This window comes from Chiloscyllium plagiosum, unplaced genomic scaffold (genome assembly GCF_037043375.1).
Source record: "Chiloscyllium plagiosum isolate Xiang-an unplaced genomic scaffold, Cpla_swu_hap1 HiC_scaffold_33, whole genome shotgun sequence".
NCBI lineage: Eukaryota > Metazoa > Chordata > Chondrichthyes > Orectolobiformes > Hemiscylliidae > Chiloscyllium > Chiloscyllium plagiosum.
In genome coordinates, this window is record NW_028270171.1 from 57437090 (window position 1) to 57462945 (window position 25856).

Consider the following 25856-nt stretch of genomic DNA (forward strand, 5'->3'; position numbering starts at 1 on the left):
GCTACTGTTTGTAATTTTTATTAATGACTTGGATGAGGGGATTGATGGAGGGGTCAGCAAGTTTGCAGACGACACAAAGGTTGGAGTGTCGTTGACAGTATCGAGGGTTATTGTATGCTGCAGCGGGACATTGACAGGATGCAGAGATGGGCTGAGAGGTGGCAGATGGAGTTCAACCTGGATAAATGGAGGTGATGCATTTTGGAAGGTCAAATTTGAAAACTGAGTACAGGATTAAAGACAGGATCCTTGGTAGTGTGACGGAACGGAGGGATCTTGGTGTGCAGGTACATAGATCCCTTAAAATGGCTACCCAAGTGGACAGGGTTGTTAAGAAAGCATGTGGTGTTTTGGCTTTCATTAACAGGAGGATTGTGTTTAAGAGTCGTGAGATCTTGATACAGCTCTATAAAACTTTGGTTAGAACGCACTTGGAATACTGTGTCCAGTTCTGGTCGCCCTATTATAGGAAAGATGTGGATGCTTTGGAGAGGATTCAGAGGAGGTTTACCAGAATGCTGCCTGGAATGGAGGGATTATCTAACAAAGAGAGATTGACTGAGCTCGGACTTCTTTCAGTGGAAAAAAGAAGGAAGGCAGGGGACCTAATTGAGGTATACAAGATAATGAGAGGCATAGATAGAGTTGATAGCCAGACACTTTTTTCCCAGGGCAGAAATTGCTAACACGCGAGGTCATAGTTTTAAGCTGTTTGGAGGAAAGTATAGAGGGGATGTCAGAGGCGGGTTCTTTAAGCAGAGATTTGCGAGAGCATGAAATGCGTTGCCAGCAGCAGTTGTGGAAGCATGGTCATTGGGGATATTTAAGTGACTGCTGGACATGCATATGGTCACAGAAATTTTAGGGTTCATACTTTAGGTTTCCCTTACATGAGGATCGATGGTCGGCACAGCATCAAGGGCTGAAGGGCCTGTTCTGTGCTGTACTGTTCGATGTCCTATGTTCTATGTTCTATGAAGTGTATCTGTACCTTTCGACCATCTGCACCCTGTACTGACAGATAGTGCTCCCTCAATACCTTAGAAACCATCCCCTCAGTATGTTTATCCCCAAAGCACCTCGACAGAACATTCATGCCTTCAACACCTCAGAAAGCAAACCTGTTGCCCCCTTGGACCGTGTTCATCCCCAAACCTGTTCTCACTGTGATGACCCACAGCCACCTCCAAGATTGGAGCCCAGGGCCCAGAACAGTATTTGAGTCTCTGGATTGATCATGCAATCCCTAAGATGGGGAAGCAGGTCATTCAGCCTATCAGGTTCACACTGACCCTCGGCAGAACAGCCCATCCTCCCGCCCCCCCACCATCTCTGGATCCCTTCATTTCCTCTGGATAACCCACCCAGCCTGCACATCTTTGGACAGTGGGTGGGAACTGGAGCACCCGGAGGCTGACACGGAGAGAATGTGCCAACTCCACACAGACAGTCGCCCGAGGCTGGAATCGAACCCGGGTGGGGTGAGGCAACACTGAGCCCCGGTGACCATCCCACCATCTCCTCCCCGTTGATGACCGTTTGATGTCTGTACCCGGGGAGTATCGAACTTGTCTAGCGTTTATTTAAGAAAGATTAGGGACAAGGGTAATGCCTCCACAAGCTCAAGATGCTTGGTCCCCCTCGAAAAAATATTTATATCAATTTCAAAAAGAGACTTTATTCACAAAAATAACTTTACGTACAAACATAGTCACTAAAGTTCGGTTCTGTTCAGTCTTTAAAACAAGTCTTTGTCATGACATATATACTTCCCTTGGCTGATAAACTGAAATGTTAGGTCTGAGCTGTTCCTTCTGAATTAACATCACAAAGTTACATTGAGAAGGATCTTTGTGAAGTGCCTGTGCTCTGTATCTGTTCTCCCATGTACCCCGCCCTCCGATTACAATATCTTACAAAGCCTTAAACCTGTTTGTCAACTTTCAGCAGAAGCAGCCTCAGGGCATTGAACACAGACTGAATGACTCAGTGACGCTTGGATCAGATCAAATTCTCAAGCAAACAGATGGTGGGGAAATTCAGCGCAATTCAGCAGGTAGCAACGGTGAAGAGAGAGAGGAACAATTCACATTTCAAGTGACCCTTCCTCAAAACGGTCTGTTCTGAAGGAACTTTCCCGCAGAAATCACTGGATTGAAAGGTGAACTCTCTCTCTGTCTCTTTCTCCCTCTCCCTTCAGAGATGCTGCCGGACATGCTGAGTTTCTTCAGCAATCTCTGTATTGATGTTTCAGGTCTCCAGCGCGTCCGTACAGATTAACTTTAGTGTTGCATTCTCAAGCTTGCTCTATTAAAGGGATTCAATCCCTCTGCTACAAAGGGGGGTCACTTACCACAGCTAACAGGTTCGTGATGCCAACACTGTTGGCTCAATCTCTGTCATGTCTGAAATTACAATGAAGGCCCCAGCTTCTCAACTTCACCCCTCACCTGAGGTGTGTGACCCACCAGGCCTCTCTCTCTGACAAGACAGCAGCTCTCGGGTCCTCCTGGTCCATACTAACTTCCCAACTTTAAAAGGGCACTCCAGTAAGAGAGCTCTTTCCATGGTTCAGGTCAAAATCCTGGAGCTCCCTCCCTAACATCACTGGGGACACCCAAGGACTGCAGCAGGAGAGTACAGCTCATCCACACCTTCCAGACAACTATTAGAGGGTGTGGGAATCACATACAAGCCACATGTGAAAATAAGTTTTATAACAGGGTCACGGTGGATGGTCACTAACTCTGTTTCTTTCCCTGTGTTGAAATCAGCGTAATGTAGAAGCTAAGGGTGGGTTGAAAATGCCAATGATAGCTTTCGTAGGTTGGTGTTTATTAGTGTATGTATCGACAGTATGAATGTTTGAGCACTTATTCAAGGGCATGCAGGTAGCTGCCAGAGGAAGTGATGGGGCTGGTACAATTGTGACATTTAAAAGGCATCAGGATGAGTATGTGAATAGGAAGGGTTTAGAGGGATATCAGCCAAGTGCTAGCTAATGGAATGAAATGAGATGAGAATATCTGGTTGGTATGGACGAGTTGGACAAGAGGGGCTGGTTCCAAGCTGTGCACCTCTGTGACTCAGTGCCTCTGAATAGTCTATTGCAGAGAGTTTCAGACAGGGTTTGGTTTGTGTGTCTCTCTCAGGCTTCCTCAGAATCTGCAGACCCAATGTCTCCAAATTTCCACAAGACTCTATGAAATAGAAAAAAAGAGAGTCAATACTGAGGGAGTGCTGCCCTGTCAGAGGGTCAGTACTGAGGGAGTGCTGCACTGTCAGAGGGTCAGTACTGAGGGAGTGCTGCACTGTCAGAGGGTCAGTACTGAGGGAGTGCTGCACTGTCAGAGTGTCAGTACTGAGGGAGTGCTGCCCTGTCAGAGGGTCAGTAGTGAGGGAGTGCTGGACTGTCAGAGGGTCAGTACTGAGGGCGTGCTGCTCTGTCAGATGGTCAGTACTGAGGGAGTGCTGCACTGTCAGAGGGTCAGTACTGAAGGAGTGCTGCACTGTCAGAGGATCAACACTGAGGGAGTGCTGCACTGTCGGAGGGTCAATACTGAGGGAGTGCTGCATTGTCAGAGGGTCAGTACGGAGGGAGTGCTGCACTGTCAGAGGATCAACACTGAGGGAGTGCTGCACTGTCGGAGGGTCAGTACTGAGGGAGTGCTGCACTGTCAGATGGTCAGTACTGAGGGAGTGCTGCACTGTCAGAGGGTCAGTACTGAGGGAGTGCTGCACTGTCAGAGGATCAACACTGAGGCAGTGCTGCACTGTCGGAGGGTCAGTACTGAGGGAGTGCTGCACTGTCAGAGGGTCAGTACTGAGGGAGTGCTGCACTGTCAGAGGGTCAACACTGAGGGAGTGCTGCACTGTCGGAGAATCAGTACTGAGGGACTGCTGCACTGTCAGAGGGTTAGTACTGAGGGAGTGTCACACTGTCAGAGGGTCAGTACTGAGGGAGTGCTGCACTGTCAGAGGGTCAGTGCTGAGGGAATCCTGCACTGTCAGAGGGTCAGTACTGAGGGAGTGCTGCACAGTCAGAGGGTCAGTACTGAGGGAGTGCAGCACTCTCAGAGGGTCAGTACTCACGGATTGCTGCACTGTCAGAGGGTCAGTACTGAGGGAGTGCTGCACTGTCAGAGGGTTAGTACTGAGGGAGTGTCACACTGTCAGATGGTCAGTGTTGAGGGAGTGCTGTACTGTCAGAGGGTCAGTACTGAGGGAGTGCTGCACTGTCAGAGGGTCAGTACTGAGGGAGTGCTGCACTGTCAGAGGGTCAGTACTGAGGGAGTGCTGCATTGTCAGAGGGTCAGTACGGAGGGAGTGCTGCACTGTCAGAGGGTCAGTACTGAGGGAGTGCTGCAGTGTCAGAGGGTCAGAACTGAGGGAGTGCTGCACTGTCAGAGGGTTAGTACTGAGGGAGTGCTGCACTGTCAGAGGGAGTGCCGCACTGTCAGAGGGTCAGAACTGAGGGAGTGCTGCACTGTCAAAGGGTCAGTACTGAGGGAGTGCTGCACTGTCAGAGGGTCAGAACTGAGGGAGTGCTGCACTGTCAGAGGATTAGTACTGAGGGAGTGCTGCACTGTCAGATGGAGTGCTGCACTGTCAGATGGTCAGTACTGAGGGAGTGCTGCACTGTCAGAGGGTCAGTACTGAGGGAGTGCTGCACTGTCAGAGGGTCAGTACTGAGGGAATGCTGCACTGTCAGAGGGTCAGTACTGAGGGAGTGCTGCACTGTCAGAGGGTCAGTGCTGAGGGAATCCTGCACTGTCAGAGGGTCAGCACTGAGGGAGTGCTGCACAGTCAGAGGGTCAGTACTGAGGGAGTGCAGCACTCTCAGAGGGTCAGTACTCACGGATTGCTGCACTGTCAGAGGGTCAGTACTGAGGGAGTGCTGCACTGTCAGAGGGTTAGTACTGAGGGAGTGCTGCACTGTCAGAGGGTTAGTACTGAGGGAGTGTCACACTGTCAGAGGGTCAGTACTGAGGGAGTGCTGTCCTGTCAGAGGGTCAGTACTGAGGGAGTGCTGCACTGTCAGAGGGTCAGTACTGAGGGAGTGCTGTACTGTCAGAGGGTCAGTACTGAGGGAGTGCTGCATTGTCAGAGGGTCAGTACGGAGGGAGTGCTGCACTGTCAGAGGGTCAGTACGGAGGGAGTGCTGCAGTGTCAGAGGGTCAGAACTGAGGGAGTGCTGCACTGTCAGAGGGTCAGTACTGAGGGAGTGCTGCACTGTCAGAGGGTCAGTACTGAGGGAGTGTCACACTGTCAGAGGGTCAGTACTGAGGGAGTGCTGTCCTGTCAGAGGGTCAGTACTGAGGGAGTGCTGCACTGTCAGAGGGTCAGTACTGAGGGAGTGCTGTACTGTCAGAGGGTCAGTACTGAGGGAGTGCTGCATTGTCAGAGGGTCAGTACGGAGGGAGTGCTGCACTGTCAGAGGGTCAGTACGGAGGGAGTGCTGCAGTGTCAGAGGGTCAGAACTGAGGGAGTGCTGCACTGTCAGAGGGTCAGTACTGAGGGAGTGCTGCACTGTCAGAGGGTCAGAACTGAGGGAGTGCTGCACTGTCAAAGGGTCAGTACTGAGGGAGTGCTGCTCTGTCAGAGGGTCAGTACTGAGGGAGTGCTGCACTGTCAGAGGGTCAGTACTGAGGGAGTGCTGCACTGTCAGAGGGTCAGTACTGAGGGAATGCTGCACTGTCAGAGGGTCAGTACTGAGGGAGTGCTGCACTGTCAGAGGGAGTGCTGCACTGTCAGAGGGTCAGTACTGAGGGAGTGCTGCACAGTCAGAGGGTCAGTACTGAGGGAGTGCTGCACTGTCAGAGGGTCAGTACTGAGGGAATGCTGCACTGTCAGAGGGTCAGTACTGAGGGAGTGCTGCACTGTCAGAGGGTCAGTACTGAGGGAGCGCTGCACTGTCAGAGGGTCAGAACTGAGGGAGTGCTGCACTGTCAGAGGGTCAGTACTGAGGGAGTGCTGCACTGTCAGAGGGTCAGTACTGAGGGAGTGCTGCATTGTCAGAGGGTCAGTACGGAGGGAGTGCTGCACTGTCAGAGGGTCAGTACTGAGGGAGTGCTGCAGTGTCAGAGGGTCAGAACTGAGGGAGTGCTGCACTGTCAGAGGGTTAGTACTGAGGGAGTGCTGCACTGTCAGAGGGAGTGCTGCACTGTCAGAGGGTCAGAACTGAGGGATTGCTGCACTGTCAAAGGGTCAGTACTGAGGGAGTGCTGCACTGTCAGAGGGTCAGAACTGAGGGAGTGCTGCACTGTCAGAGGATTAGTACTGAGGGAGTGCTGCACTGTCAGATGGAGTGCTGCACTGTCAGATGGTCAGTACTGAGGGAGTGCTGCACTGTCAGAGGGTCAGTACTGAGGGAGTGCTGCACTGTCAGAGGGTCAGTACTGAGGGAATGCTGCACTGTCAGAGGGTCAGTACTGAGGGAGTGCTGCACTGTCAGAGGGTCAGTGCTGAGGGAATCCTGCACTGTCAGAGGGTCAGCACTGAGGGAGTGCTGCACAGTCAGAGGGTCAGTACTGAGGGAGTGCAGCACTCTCAGAGGGTCAGTACTCACGGATTGCTGCACTGTCAGAGGGTCAGTACTGAGGGAGTGCTGCACTGTCAGAGGGTTAGTACTGAGGGAGTGCTGCACTGTCAGAGGGTTAGTACTGAGGGAGTGTCACACTGTCAGAGGGTCAGTACTGAGGGAGTGCTGTCCTGTCAGAGGGTCAGTACTGAGGGAGTGCTGCACTGTCAGAGGGTCAGTACTGAGGGAGTGCTGCACTGTCACAGGGTCAGTACTGAGGGAGTGCTGCATTGTCAGAGGGTCAGTACGGAGGGAGTGCTGCACTGTCAGAGGGTCAGTACGGAGGGAGTGCTGCAGTGTCAGAGGGTCAGAACTGAGGGAGTGCTGCACTGTCAGAGGGTTAGTACTGAGGGAGTGCTGCACTGTCAGAGGGAGTGCTGCACTGTCAGAGGGTCAGTACTGAGGGAGTGCTGCACTGTCAGAGGGTCAGAACTGGGGGAGTGCTGCACTGTCAAAGGGTCAGTACTGAGGGAGTGCTGCACTGTCAGAGGGTCAGTACTGAGGGAGTGCTGCACTGTCAGATGGTCAGTACTGAGGGAGTGCTGCACTGTCAGAGGGTCAGTACTGAGGGAATGCTGCACTGTCAGAGGGTCAGTACTGAGGGAGTGCTGCACTGTCAGAGGGAGTGCTGCACTGTCAGAGGGTCAGTACTGAGGGAGTGCTGCACTGTCAGAGGGTCAGAACTGAGGGAGTGCTGCACTGTCAAAGGGTCAGTACTGAGGGAGTGCTGCACTGTCAGAGGGTCAGTACTGAAGGAGTGCTGCACTGTCGGAGGGTCAGTACTGAGGGAGTGCTGCACTGTCAGAGGGTCAGAACTGAGGGAGTGCTGCATTGTCAGAGGATTAGTACGGAGGGAGTGCTGCACTGTCAGAGGGAGTGCTGCACTGTCAGATGGTCAGTACTGACGGAGTGCTGCACAGTCAGAGGGTCAGTACTGAGGGAGTGCTGCACTGTCAGAGGGTCAGTACTGAGGGAATGCTGCACTGTCAGAGGGTCAGTACTGAGGGAGTGCTGCACTGTCAGAGGGTCAGTACTGAGGGAGCGCTGCACTGTCAGAGGGTCAGAACTGAGGGAGTGCTGCACTGTCAGAGGGTCAGTACTGAGGGAGCGCTGCACTATCAGAGGATCAGTCTGGGGGATACCTGCATTGTAAGAGAGTCAGTACTGAGTGCCACTCTATCAGATGAACTGAATGGCCTAATTTATGCTCCGATGTCTTGTGGTCTGAGAAGAACATGTGGAATTGTTCAGTCCATTTCTGCCTCTGCTTCCTACAGACCCTGCTCAGAAATGATTCCCACGTCCAGGTTCCAGAGACTGTGTTAGAACAGACTGTCTTCATTTGGTTACCACCCTCTTTTCCCAGGGATCAAGTTTTCGTTTCACGTGACTGACCTGCCAGCTCAAAGGGATATTTTCATGCTGCAGGGCTGAGGTTTATTCCTCAGCTTCTGTGTGCTCATCCCAAATGAATCTCACTGCCCCACACTCAGCACAGTCGTGTGTTCCTTATTTCTGAGCTTCCCAATGCTAATCCACATCCAGAATGACATCCCACACTCCTCCAAATCGTATCGCAGGCTATTTGCCTGGGAGCGAGGAGTGCTAAGAGAGGAAATAAAAATCTGACAGTACTTTACAGTGACATGAAGGGTGAATTGATAATGAGAGAAAGAGTAGGTTGTGGAACACAGTGAGAATTTGTGCAAGGACCCAGAGGCTACAGTGAGTGGATGCATTGTGTCAATGCTCATTGTTACAGGGTTGATATGAAATCGTGGAGATGTTCTGTGATACAATTAAATGAATTAGCATATATATATAGAGAGAGAGATGGTTCTGAGTGGTCTGGCCTTCTTACAAACCAATAAATCTTCAAAGACAGTGGAAATGTATCTCAGTTTACTGAATGAGGTGATGGAGGAAGTAGCAGGGACACTTGCAAACATTATCAAATCCCCTCTGGCCACAGGAGAGGTGCCGTCGGACTGACCATGTGGTCCTGTTATTCAAGAAGGAACATGGGATATACCAGGCAGGTACAGGCCAGTCAGGCTAATACCGTGGGTGGGACGTCTGTTGGAAGCAATTTTGGGGAGATAGAATTAATCAGCATTTACAGAGACTGGAGTTCATGATGAACAGTCAGAATGGTTGTGTTAAGGGGAGGGCAGGTCTGACCAATGGGAGTGCACTTTTTAAGGAGGTGACCAGGTGTGTAAATAAGGGCAATGCTTTCCTGTCGCCTGCTTGGAGGTCAGTCAGGCTTTTATCAGGATACATACTGGAAACTGATAGTGAACATAAAAACTCAAGATCCAAGGAATTTGGTGCAGAATGCTGAGTGTCAGGAAGCAGACAGTGATGGCCCAGTTAGAAATCTCTGTCTGCTCATGTCTCACTGCTGGGGTCTTGCTGATGTAGTTGTTAGAAAAGATTTAGATTTGAATGGTGGAGGGTTAATCATTGGGTTCATGAATGATATGGGTATTGGTGGGGTGATAAATACTGAGGAGGATAGCCTTAGGTTACAGAAGGATGGAGATGGCCTTGCCAGATGGACCGATCAGTGACAACGGTGAGGTGCCTGAAGACTGGAGGGTGATTAATGATGGGCCATTATTGAAGTAAGGCTGCAAGGAACAGCCATTGAACTATGGAGCTGTGAGCCTGATGGCAGTGGTGGGTAAGCTGTTGGAGGGCATTCTGAGAGACAACTTACATGTATTTGGAAAAGCAAGAATTGATTAGGGATGGTCAGCTTGGCTTTGTTTGTGGAAATGATGTGTCCAACTTGATAGAGCTTTTGAAGGGATGACCATGGAGACAGATGAGAAGGTTTCACATGGGAGACTGCTTAGTAAAAGGTTAGATGAGATGGCATCCAGGGAGAGAGGACAACACGGTGCCTCAGTGGTTTGATTCTAACTCCCGGTGACTGTCTGTGTGGAGTTTACATTCTCTCTGTATCTGTGCGGGTTCCCTCCGGGTGATCCAGTTCCCTCCCACCGCCCAAAGCTGTTATGGGAAATGCAGCATTACAGGGATAGAGTAGAGGATGTGAGTCAGGGTGCGATGCTGTTCAGACAGTCAGTGTGGAGCCAATGGACGGAATGGCTTGCTTCGACACTGTAGGAATTCTAAAATTAATCCAGAGTGACAAGTAATGTTCTGGGGACCTGGGCTCCAATCTTGAACAGGGATGGATGTGGGTCCTTACAGTCTGAAGGGGTTTGAACACAATCTGAGGGGGGAGCTGGGCTGATCCCTGAGCCCTGAAGTGTTGAGGATGTGAATGTTTTGTGGAGCTACTGTCTAAGGGGCTTTGGGGGTTAAACACAACAAAGTGATGAATTCTTTGGTAATGAGGGAGCATTTTCTGAGGTATTTTGGAAGCACTTTCTGAGGCATTGAGGGAACAAAATCTGATGTATTGAGGAAGCAATTTATGAGGTATTGATGGAGCACTTTCTGAGGTATTGAGGAAGCAATTTCTGTGGGACTGAGGGAAAACTATCTGAGGTACTGAGGTAGCACTATCTGCAGTATTGAGGGAGCACTATCTGAGGTACTGAGGGAGAACTACCTGAGGTCCTGATGGAGAACTATCTGAGGTACAGAGGGAGCACTTTCTGAGGTATTGAGGGGGCACTTTCAGAGGTATTGAGGAAGCACTATCTGAAGTATTGAGGGAGCACTTTCTGAGGTATTGAGGGGGCACTCTCTGAGGTACTGAGGGAGAACTGTCTGTGGTAGTGATGGAACACTTTATGAGGTATTGAGGAAGCACTTTCTGAGGTACTGAGGCAGCACTTTCTGAGGTATTGAGGATGCACTTTCAGGGGTACTGAGGGAGAAATATCTGAGGTATTGAGGGAGCACTTTTTGAGGTACTGCGGGAGCACTTTCAGAGGTATTGAGGCAGAACTATCTGAGGTACTTAGGGAGCACATTCTGAGGTATTTAGGGAGCACTTTCTGAGGTACTGAGGAAGTACTATCTGAGGTTCTGAGCGAGTCCTATCTGAGGTACTGAGGGAGAACTATCTGAGGTACTGAGGGACCACTTTCTGAAGTATTGAGGGAGCAATTTCTGTGGTATTGAGTAAGCACTTTCTGAGGTACTGAGAGAGAACTATCTGCGGTACTGAGGGAGCAAGTTCTGAGGTATTGAGGGAGCACTATCTGAGGTACTGAGGGAGAACTATCTGAGGTATTGATGGAGCACTTTCTGAGGTACTGAGGGAGCACTATCTGAGGTACTGAGGGAGCACTTTCTGAGGTTTTGAGGGAGCACTTTCTGAGGTATAGAGGGAGCACTTTCTGAGGTACTGAGGGAGCACTTTCTGAGGTATTGCGGTAGCAATTTCTGAGGTATTGAGGAAGCACTTTCTGAGGTATTGAGGGAGCACTTTCTGAGGTACTGAGTGAGCACTCTCTGAGGTATTGAGGAAGCACTTTCTGAGGTATTGAGGGAGCACTTTCTTAGGTACTGAGGGAGCACTATCTGAGGTATTGAGGTAGCACTATCTGAAGTACTGAGGGAGAACTATCTGTGGTATTGATGGAGCACATTCTGAGGTATTGAGGAAGCACTTTCTGAGGTACTGAGGGAGCACTTTTTGAGGCATGGAGGGAGCACTATCTGAGGTACTGAGGGAACAAGTTCTGAGGTATTGAGGAAGCACTCTCTGAGGTACTGAGGGAGAAGTATCTGAGGTATTGAGGGAGCAGTATCTGAGGTACTGAGGGAAAACTATCTGAGGTACTGAGGGAGCAGTTTCTGAGGTATTGAGGGAGCACTTTCTGACGTACTGAGGAAGCACTAGGTGAGGTTCTGAGTGAGCACTACCTGAGGTACTGAGGGAGCACTTTCTGAGGTACTGCGGGAGCACTATCTGAGGTATTGAGGGAGAAATATCTGAGATATTGTGGGGGCACTCTCTGAGGTATTGAGGGAGCACTTTCAGAGGTATTGAGGGAGAACTATCTGAGGTATTAAGGAAGCACTATCTGAGGTATTGAGGGAGAAATATCTGAGGTATTGAGCAAGCACTTTCAGAGATTTTGAGGGAGAACTATCTGAGGTATTGAGGAGCACTATCTGAGGTATTGAGGGAGAAATATCTGAGGTATTGAGCAAGCACTTTGAGAGGTTTTGAGGGGGAACTATCTGAGGCATTGAAGGAGAACTATCTTAGGTATTGAGGGAGCACACTCTGAGGTGTTGAGATAGCACTTTCTGAGGTACTGAGGGGACACTTTCTGAGCTATTGAGGGAGCACTATCTGACGTAATGAGGAAACACTTTCAGAGGTACTGATGGAGAACTATCTGTGGTATTGATGGAGCACTTTTTGAGGTATTGAGGGAGCACTTTCTGAGGTACTGAGGAAGCACTGAGGTATTGAGGGAGCACCTTCTGAGGTACTGAGGAAGCATTATCTGAGGTACTGAGGGAGCACTATCTGAGGTACTGAGGGAGAACTATCTGAGGTACTGAGGGACCACTTTCTGAAGTATTGAGGGAACACTTTCTGAGGTATTGAGGCATCACTATATGAGGTATTGAGGAAGCACTTTCTGAGGTATTGAGGGAGCACTTTCTGAGGCATTGAGGGAGAAATAACTGAGGTACAGAGGGAGCAAGTTCTGAGGTATTGAAGAAGCACACTCTGAGGTACTGAGGGACAACTATCTGAGGTATTGATGTAGCACTTTCTGAGGCACTGATGGAGCACGATCTGAGGTACTGAGGGAGCACTTTCTGAGGTATTGAGGAAGCACTTTCTGAGGTATTGAGGGAACACAATCTGAGGTACTGAGTGAACAAGTTCTGAGGTATTGTGGAAGCACCCACAATATTGGGGCGGCACGGTGGCACAGTGGTTAGCACTGCTGCCTCACAGCGCCTGAGACCCGGGTTCAATTTCCGACTCAGGCGACTGACTGTGTGGAGTTTGCACGTTCTCCCCGTGTCTGCGTGCGTTTCCTCCGGGTGCTACGGTTTCCTCCCACATCACAAAGATGTGCAGGGTCAGGTGAATTGGCCATGCTAAATTGCCCGTAGTGCTAGGTAAGGGGTAAATGTAGGGGTATGGATGGGTTTCGCTTCGGCGGGTCGGTGTGGACTTGTTGGGCCGAAGGGCCTGTTTCCACACTGTAATGTAATCTAATATAATCTAATCACCCTCTGAGGTACTGAGGGAGAACTATCTGAGGTACTGAAGGAGCACTATCTGAGGCATTGAGGGAGCACTATCTGAGGTACTGAGGGAACAAGTTCTGAGGTATTCAGGAAGCACTCTCTGAGGTACTGAGGGAGAACTATCTGAGGTACTGAGGGTGCACTTTCTGAGGTATTTAGGGAGCACTTTCTGATGTACAGAGTGAGAACTATCTGAGGTACTGAGGGAGAACTATCTGAGGTATTGAGGGAGCACTTTCAGAGGTATTGAGGGAGAACTATCTGAGGTATTGTCGGAGCACTATCTGAGGCAATGAGGGTGAACTATCTGAGGCATTGAGTGAGAACTATCTGAGGTATTGAGGGAGCACTATCAGAGGTATTGAGGGAGAACTATCTGAGGTATTGAGGAGCACTATCTGAGGTATTGAAGGAGAACTATCTGAGGTATTGAGCGAGCACTTTCAGAGGTTCTGAGGAAGCACTATCAGAGGCACTGATGGAGAACTATCTGAGGTATTGATGGAGCACTTTCTGAGGTATTGAGGGAGCACTTTCTGAGGTAGTGATGGAAGACTCTCTCAGGTATTGAGGGAGCACTTTCGAGGTATTGAGGGAGAACTACCTGAGGTATTGAGGGAGCACTTTCTGAGGTACTGAGGAAGCACTATCTGAGGTATTGAGGGAGCACTATCTGACGTACTGAGGAAGCATTATCTGAGGTACTGAGGGACCCCTTTCTGAAGTATTGAGGGAGCACTTTCTGAGGTATTGAGGCACCACTATCTGAGGTATTGAGGAAGCACTTTCTGAGGTATTGAGGGAGCACTTTCTGAGGTATTGAGGGAGCACTATCTGAGGGACTGAGGGAGCACTTTCTGATGTATTGAGGAAGCACTTTCTGAGGTATTGAGAAAGCACATTCTGAGGTATTGAGGATGCACTTTCTGAGGTACGATGGAGAACTTTGAGGTATTGAGGGAGCACCATCTGAGGTCCTGAGGGAGCAAGTTCTGAGGTATTGAGGAAGCACACTCTGAGGTACTGAGGGAAAACTATCTGAGGTATTGAGGAAGCACTTTCTGAGGTATTTAGGGAACACAATCTGATGTATTGAGTGAGAACTATCTGAGGTAATGAGGGAGCACTTTCAGAGGTATTGAGGGAGAACTATCTGAGGTATTGAGGAGGCACTTTCTGAGGTATTGAGGGAAGACAATCTGACGTACTGAGGAAGCACTAGCAGAGGTTCTGAGTAAGTACTATCTGAGGTACTGAGGGAGAACTTTATGAGATATTGAGGGAGCACTTTCTGAGGTACTGAGGGAGAGCTATCTGAGGTACTGAGGGAGCACTATCTGAGTTATTGAGGGAGAACTATCTGAGGTATTGAGGAGCACTATCTGAGGTATTGAGGGAGAGCTATCTGAGGTATTGAGCGAGCACTTTCAGAGGTTCTGAGGGAGAACTATCTGAGGTATTGAAGGAGAACTATCTTAGGTATTGAGGGAGCACACTCTGAGGTACTGAGGGGACACTTTCTGAGCTATTGAGGGAGCACTATCTGACTTACTGAGGAAGCAGTATCAGAGGTACTGATGGAGAGCTATCTGTGGTATTGATGGAGCACTTTCTGAGGTATTGAGGGAGCACTTTCTGAGGTACTGATGGAACACTCTCTGAGGTATTGAGGGAGCACTTTCGAGGTATTGAGGGAGATCTACCTGATGTATTGAGGGAGCACTTTCTGAGGTACTGAGGAAGCACTATCTGAGGTGTTGAGGGAGCACCTTCTGAGGTACTCAGGAAGCATTATCTGAGGTACTGAGGGAGCACTATCTGAGGTACAGAGCGAGCAGTTTCTGAGGTATTGATGGAGCTCTTTCTGACGTACTGAGGAAGCACTAGCTGACGTTCTGAGTGAGTACTATCTGAGGTACTGAGGGAGCACTTTATGAGGTATTGAGGGAGCACTTTCTGAGGTACTGAGGGAGAACTATCTGAGGTATTGAGGGAGCACTATCTGAGGTATTGAGGGAGAACTATCTGAGGTATTGAGCGAGCACTTTCAGAGGTTCTGAGAGAGAACTATCTGAGGTATTGAAGGAGAACTATCTTAGGTATTGAGGGAGCACCCACTGAGGTGTTGATGGAGCACTTTCTGAGGTACTGAGGAAGCATTATCTGAAATACTGAGGGAGCACTATCTGAGGTACTAAGGGAGAACTATCTGAGGTACTGAGGGACCACTTTCTGAAGTATTGAGGCAGCACTTTCTGAGGTATTGAGGCACCACTATCTGATGTATTGAGGATGCACTTTCAGAGGTATTGAGGGAGCACTTTCTGAGGTATTGAGGGAGCACTATCTGAGGTATTGAAGGAGAATTATCTTAGGTATTGAGGGAGCACTCTCTGAGGTATTGATGGAGCACTTTCTGAGGTATTGAGGTAGCACTTTCTGAGGTACTGAGGGGACACTTTCTGAGGTATTGAGGGAGCACTATCTGACGTACTGAGGAAGCACTGATGGAGATCTATCTGAGGTACTGATGGAACACTCTCTGAGATATTGAGGGAGCACTTTCGAGGTATTGAGGGAGAACTACCTGAGGTATTGGGGGTGCACTTACTGAGGTACTGAGGAAGCACTATTTGAGGTATTGAGGGTGCACCTTCTGAGGTACTGAGAAAGCATTATCTGAGATACTGAGTGAGAACTATCTGAGGTACTGAGGGACCAATTTCTGAGGTATTGAGGAAGCACTTTCTGAAGTATTGAGGGAGCACTTTCTGAGGTATTGAGGCACCACTATCTGAGGTATTGAGGAAGCACTTTCTGAGGTATTGAGGGAGCACTTTCTGAGGTATTGAGGGAGCACTATCTGAGGTATTGAGGAAGCACTTTCTGAGGTATTGAAGGAGCACTTTCTGAGGTATTGAGGAAGCACTTTCTGAGGTATTGAGGGAGCACTATCTGAGGTACTGAGGAAGCACTTTCTGATGTATTGAGGAAGCACTTTCTGAGGTATTGAGGAAGCACTATCTGAGGTACTGAGGGAGCACTTTCTGAGGTATTGAGGAAGCACTTTCTGAGGTATTGAGGGAACACAATCTGATGTATTGAGGAAGCACTTTATGAGGTATTGAGGGAGCACTTTCTGAGGTATTGAGGGAGAACTATCTGAGGTACTGAGGGAGAACTATCTGTGGTATTGATGGAACACTTTCTGAGGTATTGAGGAAGCACTTTCTGAGGTACTGAGGGCGCACTTTCTGAGATATTGAGGGAGCACTATCTGAGGTACTGAGGGAGAACTATCTGAGGTACTGAGTGAAAACTATCTGAGGTACTGAGGGAGCACTTTCTGATGTATTAAGGGAGCACTATCTGAGGCATTGAGGGCGCAAGATCTGATGTACTGAGGGAGCACTTTCTGAGTTATTGAGGGAGCACTATCTGAGGTACTGAGGGAGAACTATCAGAGGTACTGAGTGAAATCTATCTGAGGTACTGAGGGAGCACTTTCTGATGTATTAAGGGAGCACTATCTGAGGCATTGAGGGAGCAATATCTGAGGTACTGAGGGAGCACTTTCTGAGGTATTTAGGGAGCACTTTCTGAGGTACAGAGTGAGAACTAGCTGAGGTTCTGAGTGAGTGCTATCTGAGGTACTGAGGGAGCACTATCTGAGGTATTGAGTGAACACTTGCTGAGGTACTGAGGGAGAACTATCTGAGGTATTGAGGGAGAACTATCTGAGGTATTGTGGGAACACTATCTGAGGCATTGAGGGAGCACTATCTGAGGTATTGAGATAACACTTTCTGAGGTACTGAGGGAGAACTATCTGAGGTATTGTGGGAGCACTATCTGAGGTATTGAGGGAGAACTATCCGACGTATTGAGGGAGAACTATTTGAGGTATTGAGGAGCACTATCTGAGGTATTGAGGGAGAACTATTTGAGGTATTGATCGAGCACTTTCAGAGGTTTTGAGGGAGAACTATCTGAGGTATTGAAGGGAACTATCTTAGGTATTGAGGGAGCACTCTCTGAGGTATTGATGGAGCACTTTCTGAGGTATTGAGGGAGCACCATCTGAGGTACTAAGGGAGCACTTTCTGATGTATTGAGGAATCACTTTCTGAGGTATTGAGGGAACACAATCTAATGTATTGAGGAAGCACTTTATGAGATATTGAGGGAGCGCTTTCTGAGATATTGAGGGAACACTTTCTGAGATATTGAGGGAGCACTTTCTGAGGTATTGAAGAAGCTCTTTCTGAGGTATTGAGGGAACACAATCTGATGTATTGAGGAAGCACTTTATGAGGTATTGAGGGAGCACTTTCTGAGGTATTGAGGGAGAACTATCTGTGGTACTGAGGGAGAACTATCTGTGGTATTGATGGAGCACCTTCAGAGGTATTGAGAAAGCAGACTCTGAGGTACTGAGGGAGAACTATCTGAGGTACTGAGGGAGAACTATCTGAGGTACTGAGGGAGCACTTTCTGAGGTATTAAGGGAGCACTATCTGAGGCATTGAGGAATCACTTTCTGAGGTATTGAGGGAACACAATCTGATGTATTGGGGAAGCACTTTATGAGTTATTGAGGGAGCATGTTCTGAGATATTGAGGGAGCACTATCTGAGGTACTGAGGGAGAACTATCTGTGGTATTGATGGAGCACTTTCTGAGGTATTGAGGAAGCACTTTCTGAGGTACTGATGGAGCACTTTCTGAGATATTGATGGAGCACTATCTGAGGCATTGAGGAATCACTTTCTGAGGTATTGAGGGAACACAATCTGATGTATTGAGGAAGCACTTTATGAGGTATTGAAGGAACAAGTTCTGAGGTATTAAGGAAGCACTATCTGAGGTACTGAGGGAGAACTATCAGAGGTAATGAAGGAGAACTTTCTGAGGTATTAAGGGAGCACTATCTGAGGCATTGAGGGAGCAATATCTGACATACTGAGGGAGCACTTTCTGAGGTATTTAGGGAGCACTATCTCGGGTACTGAGTGAGAACTATCTGAGGTACTGAGGGAGAACTCTCTGAGGTACTGAGTGAGCAGTTTCTGAGGTATTGAGGAGCACCTTCTGACGTACTGAGGAAGCACTAGCTGAGGTTCTGAGTGAGTACTATATGAGGTATTGAGGGAGCACTTTCAGAGGTATTGAGGGATAACTATCTGAGGTATTGAGGGTGCACCATCTGAGGTATTGAGGGAGAATTATCTGAGGTATTGAGGAAGCACTATCTGAGGTATTGATGGAGCACTTTCTGAGGTATTGAGGTCGCACTTTCTGAGGTACTGAGGGAGCACTTTCTGAGGTATTGTTGGAGCACTTTCTGAGGTATTGAGGGAGCACTTTCTGAGGTATTGAGGGAGCACTTTCTGAGGTACTGAGGGAGAACTATCTGAGGTATTGAGGGAGCACTATCTGAGGTATTGAGGAAGCACTTTCTGAGGTACTGAGGGGAGACCTTCTGAGGTACTGAGGAAGCACAATCAAAGGTACTAATGGAGATATATCTGTGGTATTGAGGGAGCACTTTCTGAGGTACTGAGGCAGAACTATCTGAGGTATTGAGGGAGCACCTTCTGTGGTACTGAGGAAGCACTTTCTGAAGTATTGAGGGACCACATTCTGAGGTATTGAGGGAGCACTATCTGAGGTATTGAGGAAGCACTTTCTGAGGTATTGAGGTAGCACTATCTGTACACAAATCTTTGAAATTTGCCACCCAGGTAAATAGTGCTGTGAAGAAGGCATATAGCATACTGGCTTTTATTGGTAGAGGAATTGAGTTCCGGAGTACTGAGGTCATGTTGCAGTTGTATAAGACTCTGGTGCGGCCGCATCTGGAGTATTGTGTGCAGATTTTGTCGCCATACTATAGGAAGGATGTGGAGGCACTGGAACGGGTGCAGAGGAGGTTTACCAGGATGTTGCCTGGTAGGGTAGGAAGATCGTATGAGGAAAGGCTGAGGCACTTGCGGCTGTTTTCATTGGAGAAAAGAAGGTTTAGGGGTGACTTGATAGAGGTGTACAAGATGATTAGGGGTTTAGATAGGGTCGACAGTGAGAATCATTTTCCACGTATGGAGTCAGCTATTACAAGGGGGCATAGCTTTAAATTAAGGGGGGTAGGTATAGGACAGATGTTAGGGGTAGGTTCTTTACTCAGCGAGTCGTGAGTTCATGGAATGCCCTGCCAGTAGCAGTGGTGGACTCTCCCTCATTATGGGCATTTCAGCGGGCATTGGATAGGCATATGGAGGATAGTGGGCTAGTGTAGGTTAGGTGGGCTTGGATCGGCGCAACATCGAGGGCCGAAGGGCCTGTACTGCGCTGTATTCTTCTATGTTCTATCTTCTATGTTCACTATCTGAGGTATTGAGGAAGCACTTTCTGAGGTACTGAGGGAGCACTTTCTGAGGTATTTAGGGAGCACTTTCTGAGGTACTGAGTGAGAACTATCTGAGGTACTGAGGGAGCACTTTCTGAGATATTGAGGGAGCACTTTCTGAGGTATTGGGGGAGCACTTCCTGAGGTACTGGGGGAGAACTATCTGAGGTATTGTGGGAGCACTATCTGAGGCATTGAGGGAGAACTATCTGAGGTATTGAAGGAGCACTTTCAGAGGTATTGAGGGAGAACTATCTGAGGTAATGAGGGAGCACTATCTGAGGTATTGAGGGAGAACTATCTGAGGAATTGAGCGAGCACTTTCAGAGTTATTGAGGGAGAACTATCTGAGGTATTGAGGAAGCACTTTCTGAGCTACTGAGGGAGCACTTCCTGAAGTATTGAGGGGACACTTTCTGAGGTATTGAGGAAGCACTATCTGAGGTACTGAGGGAGAACTATCTGAGGTACTGAAGGTGCACTGTCTGGTGGTACAGAGTGCAGAGGATAGAAAGGAACAAATGCAATTCCCTGATCATTTCCTCAGGGTCCCCGAGGCACTCTGGTGTCGTAGTTTGAAATGGAAGCCACTCCCCATTTCAGCAGATCCAGATCATTTTACACAATCAGTGAAAAATAACAGCAGCATGTGTCTGAAACATGGTTTGGGGGAAAACTTTCATCAATCTATTGTTACTTGTTGTTTGGAGACATTTTAGAAAATCAGGCACCCAAACAGACTAATGCTGTCGATGCAAGAGGTGGGGCACAGGAAGATCCAACAAGTCATCTGTAGCTGCTGTCTGTCCCCCTGGAGCAGTCATCATGTGAGATCATGGCTCAGTCCTCGGAGAAATCATTTCTCCATCAAAACCTCAACCATGCAGTGACTAGTCCTGCACACAGTGCTCCAGGTACAAACCAATGTAATGTCACCATAGCCTTACCAGAGCATGGGACAGCTCCTCATTACAGAGCGGTGTCTGGTGGGGATGTAAACAGAGGGTCACCATGGCCCAGCTGAGGGGAGAGGTTTGGAAGGAGAGTCCTTCAGAGTAACTCTAGCTAGTGTGGTAAGCTAACTGCCCAGCCAACTGAGCTAACCAGTCAGGGAGAGAGAGAAACAGTCAGGGAGAGAGAGAGAGAGAGACTGCCCGTGTTTGTGTGTGTGAAAGAGTGGATGCATGTGTATCTCTGTGTCTGCATATGTGTGCGTGAGAGAGAAAGTGCATGTTCATGTGAGAGTGTGTGGCTGTGTGTGTGTTTGACGGTGTGTGTCTCTGTGTGCATGTGTGTGAGTGAGGGTGTGTGTGAGAGAGTGTGTATGTGTGTGTATGTGTGTGAGAGTGTGTCTGTGTGTATGTGTGTGTGAGTGTGTCTGTGTGTGTGAGAGTGTGTCTGTGTGTGAGAGAATGTATCTGTGTGTCTATGTATGTGTGTGTCTGTGTGTGCATGTGTCTGTGTGTCTATGTGTGTGTATGACAGTTTGTCTTGTGTGCTAGAGAGTGTGTATGTGTGTGTGAGAGAGTGTGTGTCTGAGTGCATGTGTGTGAGAGTGTGTCTATGTGTATTTGATGGAGTGTGTATCTGCGTGTGTATGTGTGTGAGAGAGAGTGTAACTGTGTGTTTTTGTGTGTGAGAAAGAGTGCCTGTGTGTGTTTGAGGGATCGTGTGTCTGTCTGTGTGTATGTGTGTGAGAGAGAGTGTGTGTGTGAGAGACAGAGAGTGTGTGAGAGAGAGAGAGTGTGTCTATGTGCGTGAGAGTGAGTAGGTGTGTGAGAGAATAAGAATGTGTGTGTGAGAGTGTGTGTGTAAATGAGAGAGCGTGTGTATATGTGTGTGTGAGAGAGAGTGTGTGTCTGTGTGTGCATGAGAGAGAGTGTCTGTGTGTGTGAGAGAGAGTGTTTCTGTGAGAGAGAGAGAGTGTGTCTGCATGTATGTGTGAGAGAGCGTGTCCATGTGTGTATTTGAGGGAGCGTATGTCTGTGCGTGTATGTGTGAGAGAGAAAGTGTGTGCTTGTGTGTGTGTGAGAGAGAGAGAGTTGTGCCTGTGTGTATGTGTTTGTGAGAGTGTGTCTGTGTTTGTGTTTGAGGGAGTGTGTGTGTGTGTGTGTGTCTATGTAAACAAGCCAATCTTATTGGGTGCCCGTGAATATAAAATCCAGCTGCTGTTTCAGATGAATTGGTCCTTGTGTCTCCAAAGACACAAAAGCTGTAAGAGTGACTTAACTGGGGGAAAGAGAGTGCTGTTCATTCCAGTGGAGATTCATCCAGTAAACCTTCCCCACACACGAACATCCCTCTGGCAATGCAGTGACTAGTCCTGCACACAGTGCTCCAGGTACAAACCAATGTAATGTCACCATAGCCTTACCAGAGCATGGGACAGCTCCTCATTACAGAGCGGTGTCTGGTGGGGATGTAAACAGAGGGTCACCATGGCCCAGCTGAGGGGAGAGGTTTGGAAGGAGAGTCCTTCAGAGTAACTCTAGCTAGTGTGGTAAGCTAACTGCCCAGCCAACTGAGCTAACCAACCTCACTCCAGGGGCATGCCCTGTATAACCCACTCATAGCCAGCCTGCACCTCAATAGGAGCAGGAGCAAGGCTATTCGGCCCCACCCTAACCCAGGAGGGAGAGCACGGGAAGCTGATGGATGAAACAAGCCCCTCCCATCTGGCCGTCTGAAATGGAGCTGGAGGACAGAGCACATCTGGCCTGCTGTTTGCTTCCCCGTGACTGGCCTGCTCCACCTTACAGTGAGAGACTGAGGGGAACCTCAAGGAGATTTCACTTCTCACTGAGAGGCTGCAACTCCAATCCAAATCAGGCTGGTTCCCTCCGAGACTCACGGAAGAGGGCAGCACTCTACAGATCAGGCCCTTGTGTCGTCCTAACCTCCAGTGTGTGGGCCAAGAGCTGGGAGGTAGTGTTAAGAACATAAGACCATCCGAAATAGGAACAGGAGACCATCCAACCCCTCGAGCCTGCTCTGGTATTCAATAGGATCGTGGATGATTCAACATTCGATTTGGGAACTGAAACTAGGACAATACAGAGACAGAGAATCAAATTATTCTGCCATGAGGAATCATCAGAAGAAAGCACACACACACACGGACACACACACATGCACAGACACAGACACAGACACAGACACACACACACACACACACACACAGACACAGACACACAGACACAGACACACACACAGACACACACACAGACACACACACACACAGACACACACACACAGACACACAGACTCACACACAGACACACACACTCACTTACACACACACAGACACACACACATACCACGCACGCACGCATACACACACAGACACACACACACACACACAGACACACATACACACACACACACACAAACACACACAGTGGGATTCAGGCCGTCTGTGGGAACGGGGAGAGACAAAGGAGCAAAATGCCAGAGAGGGATCTGATCTCATAGATTTCACTGCTTCCCTCTCTCTCTGCGGCTCTCATGTCTATTTCTGTGTTCCCAGTTCTCTCTCCCACATCTTTCCTTCAATCCCTATCTCTCAACATCCTTCACATCTCTGTCCAATGTACATTTCCCAGTGTTCTGCAAATCTCTCTCTGCATGTCTGACAGCTCTGTGGGATCTTGCTATTCCTGTCTGTACATCACTCTAGCCACATCACAGCCCCCACCACCACCCCACTCTCTCAGCTCTATCTCTCTGCTGCTGCAGCTCCTCTCTCTCTCTCTCTGTCCTATCTCTCTACCTGGGATTTCCGTCTTGCTGTCTGCCTGAACTTCTCTCCCTGTCTTTCTCTCCCCATTTTCGCCTTGTATCTGTCTGACATTGTATTTCTCTTCCTGGAGTTTCACTCTCTCTCTCTCTGTCTCTCTCTGTCCTGCTCTCTCTCAGTTCTTCTCACTTCCTCTCCCCTTTCCCCCCCGTCTGTCTTTGTCTTGTTCTCTCCCTCCCTCACGCTGTCTGTCCGTCCATCTCTCTTTCTCTCCTGTAGTTTCTCTCCCTCTTTCTCCCTGGACCCCTCTGCTCTGTCCCAATGGCTGGTCAAGGGGCATTGGGAAGAGTTTGCCTCAGTGCTGGTCTCTCCCAGGATTTAACCCGACTGTGGGGAGGGGGTGAATGGAAGGAACATTTAATACTTTTCTGAGTGCGTCTGAAAAAGAGAAAAAGAGAAAGAGACAGGGAGAGTGACAAAAAGAGAAAGACATGGAGAGAGTGGAGATGGAGAAAGTGGAGAGAGAGAAATGGGCAGTGAGAGTCAGGGAGGTGGAGTGAGAAAAGGACAGAGTGAGAGAGACAGGGAGAGAGAGAGAGTGAGAAGGACATATATGGAGGGAGAAGGACAGTGTGTGTACTTGGCGATGGTTTTAGAGTGGGATCTTGCCGTGCATTACAGCAGTCAGTGTCAAAATGCGAGTTAGTCTCTGCACTATGTCCTCCAGCCCAGGGGCTGTAAGTCTGCATGGGAAGGGGGAGAGTGGGAGACACGGAGGGAATGGGACAGCCAGAGACAGGGGGAGGGTTTGATGGGGTTTTGGGGTTGGTGGAGAAAGGAGGGACTGTTGTCATAGAGAGATGGAGGGAGGGATAGCATGTGATGCAAAGTTTGAGACAGGGTAGAGAAGAAGTCTTCACACGAAGGATCGTCAATGAGGCCATTCAGGGACCAATCCTGAGGATCCTGAAGAGGACCAGGATCATTTAATGGGGCAGGGGGATGATGGGCAGAAAGGACTCCATCTGTGATGCAAACCTTCTGCAATTCTCGGACTGAGATCTTGCTGTACATTAAAATAAGTCACAGGCCAGTCAGTCAACGAAGACACATTTACCGGTGTGAGAAAGTGAGGACTGCAGTTGCTGGAGAGTCAGAGTTACAAAGTGAGGAGCTGTAGAAGCACAGCAGGTCAGCCAGGAGAGTCGATGGTTCAGGCCTGACCTGCTGGGCTTTTCCAGCTCCACACTTTTCCACTCAACTCCCTCTGTCCCAGGGACTGGGGCTCACAGCAATGTTGGGGGCAGCAAAATATTTGAGGGGGGCACTGTTGGTGAGGTAGGTATTTGGGAGGGAAGATATTGGGGAAGGGAATAAATGTGGGAGGAGAGTGAAAATGATGGGCAATTGTTTTTAGGGGGTTCAAAACTGGGTGAGCACTTTCAGGTCTGAAATAAAGAAAAAGAGAAAGGGAGGTTGAGAAAAAGAGAGAGAGGTAGAGAGAGTGGGGATGGAGAAGGGGGATGAGAGAAAGATGGGGCAGAGACAGACAGTGAGACGGAGGGTGTGAGAGAAAGGCAGATTGAGAGAAAGAGACAGATAGGGAGAGAGAAGGACAAAGAGAGAAGGGGAAGTCAGACTGAGAGAAACAGGCGTTGAAGCATGGACAGACTGAAGGGGTGACACTCAGTATTCCAGTTGGTTCCAGCTCCCGCACTCAATGGTTTTTCACACTCCCTCTCTCCCATGCTCCTGGGGTTTCCTTCAGCTTGTCTCACTCCCTTTCTCTCTCCCTCTCTCTGGGTGGTGAGCTGGTCTCTGTCCCTTACCATGTTGGTCACCTCAGAAAGCCTCCAGAAAATTCAAGAGATCAGTCTGCAGGTGATCCCTGGTTTTGTTCATTTCTGGATGGTTTCCCAGAACTTTCTATACTTCTGGCCAGTCAGGAGATTCAGTGAATAGTTTGACGCATTGCTGATCATTTGGATGGCTTGTTCCTGTTAGTTTCTTTGTGTAGCAGGACCTGGTGCCTTCCTATCTGGGCCCTCCTTTGTTTGGTCAAGACGTTGTTAGGGATATGTCTGCCCAGGGGACCTGTTGCCTTTGACATTATGCTGATGGAATAACCATCTGGCTGCTGTCTGGCTTTTGTGGTTTGGGAGTATAACTTGTCCAATATACCCAGCATCTCTTGGCTGTCTATCTGTGTTTTAGCAAGGAGGCCGCAACATTTCACCCATTCCCCCTCCCCCCACCCAGTCTTTAGAATGGAAAGAAGCGTATACAATGAATTACAATCTTAATTTTAAAAGCTGGTTATGTTTGATGTTAGAGTAGCCTGCTGTTTGAGCGAAAGACATTTTGAACATTGTCAAACCGATTGTCAGATGGCTGATAAGTGATATCATAGAATCCCTACAGAGCAGAAACAGGCCCTTCAGCCCATCGAGTCCACAAAGACCCTCTGAAGAGAATGCAACTCAGATCCATCCCCTGATGATATCCCTGAAACCCTGCATTTCCCATGGCTATTCCAGCTAACCTGAATATCCCTCGACACTATGGGCAATCTGTCAAAATGTGAGTTATTGAACAGTGGGAGAAAACCCGTGCAGACGCAGGGAGAATGTACAAACTCCACACAAACAGTCGCTCAGGAGTGGAATCAAACCCACTCTGCCGCCGTGAGATAACATTGCTAACCACTGAGCGACTGTGGCACTCCTAACTGTTTCGTCAAAACATATTCCGTTCTGATAATCCATACAGAATTGTGATGCATAGCCAACATCCAGTGAGCAGAATAAATGCAAGGGAATGAGACCTGCTGGCTCAAACTCCTGGAATTCCCTCCCTAAGGACATTGTGGGTCCACCACCTGCAACAGTTCAAGGAGGCAGCTCAACACCAAAACCAGCTCCCGAGCA

At 48.8% G+C, this 25856-nt stretch overlaps 1 long non-coding RNA gene across 1 annotated transcript in view; it reads left to right on the top strand.

The window, feature by feature from the left end:
• Positions 1-2044: 2044 nt before the first annotated feature.
• Positions 2045-25856, top strand: part of LOC148141505 (uncharacterized) — a 63590-nt gene continuing 39778 nt past the window's right edge. The window contains exon 1 of the long non-coding RNA XR_015752541.1: positions 2045-2161. This is a non-coding gene — a long non-coding RNA (uncharacterized LOC148141505). The remainder of the gene's footprint in view (positions 2162-25856) is intronic.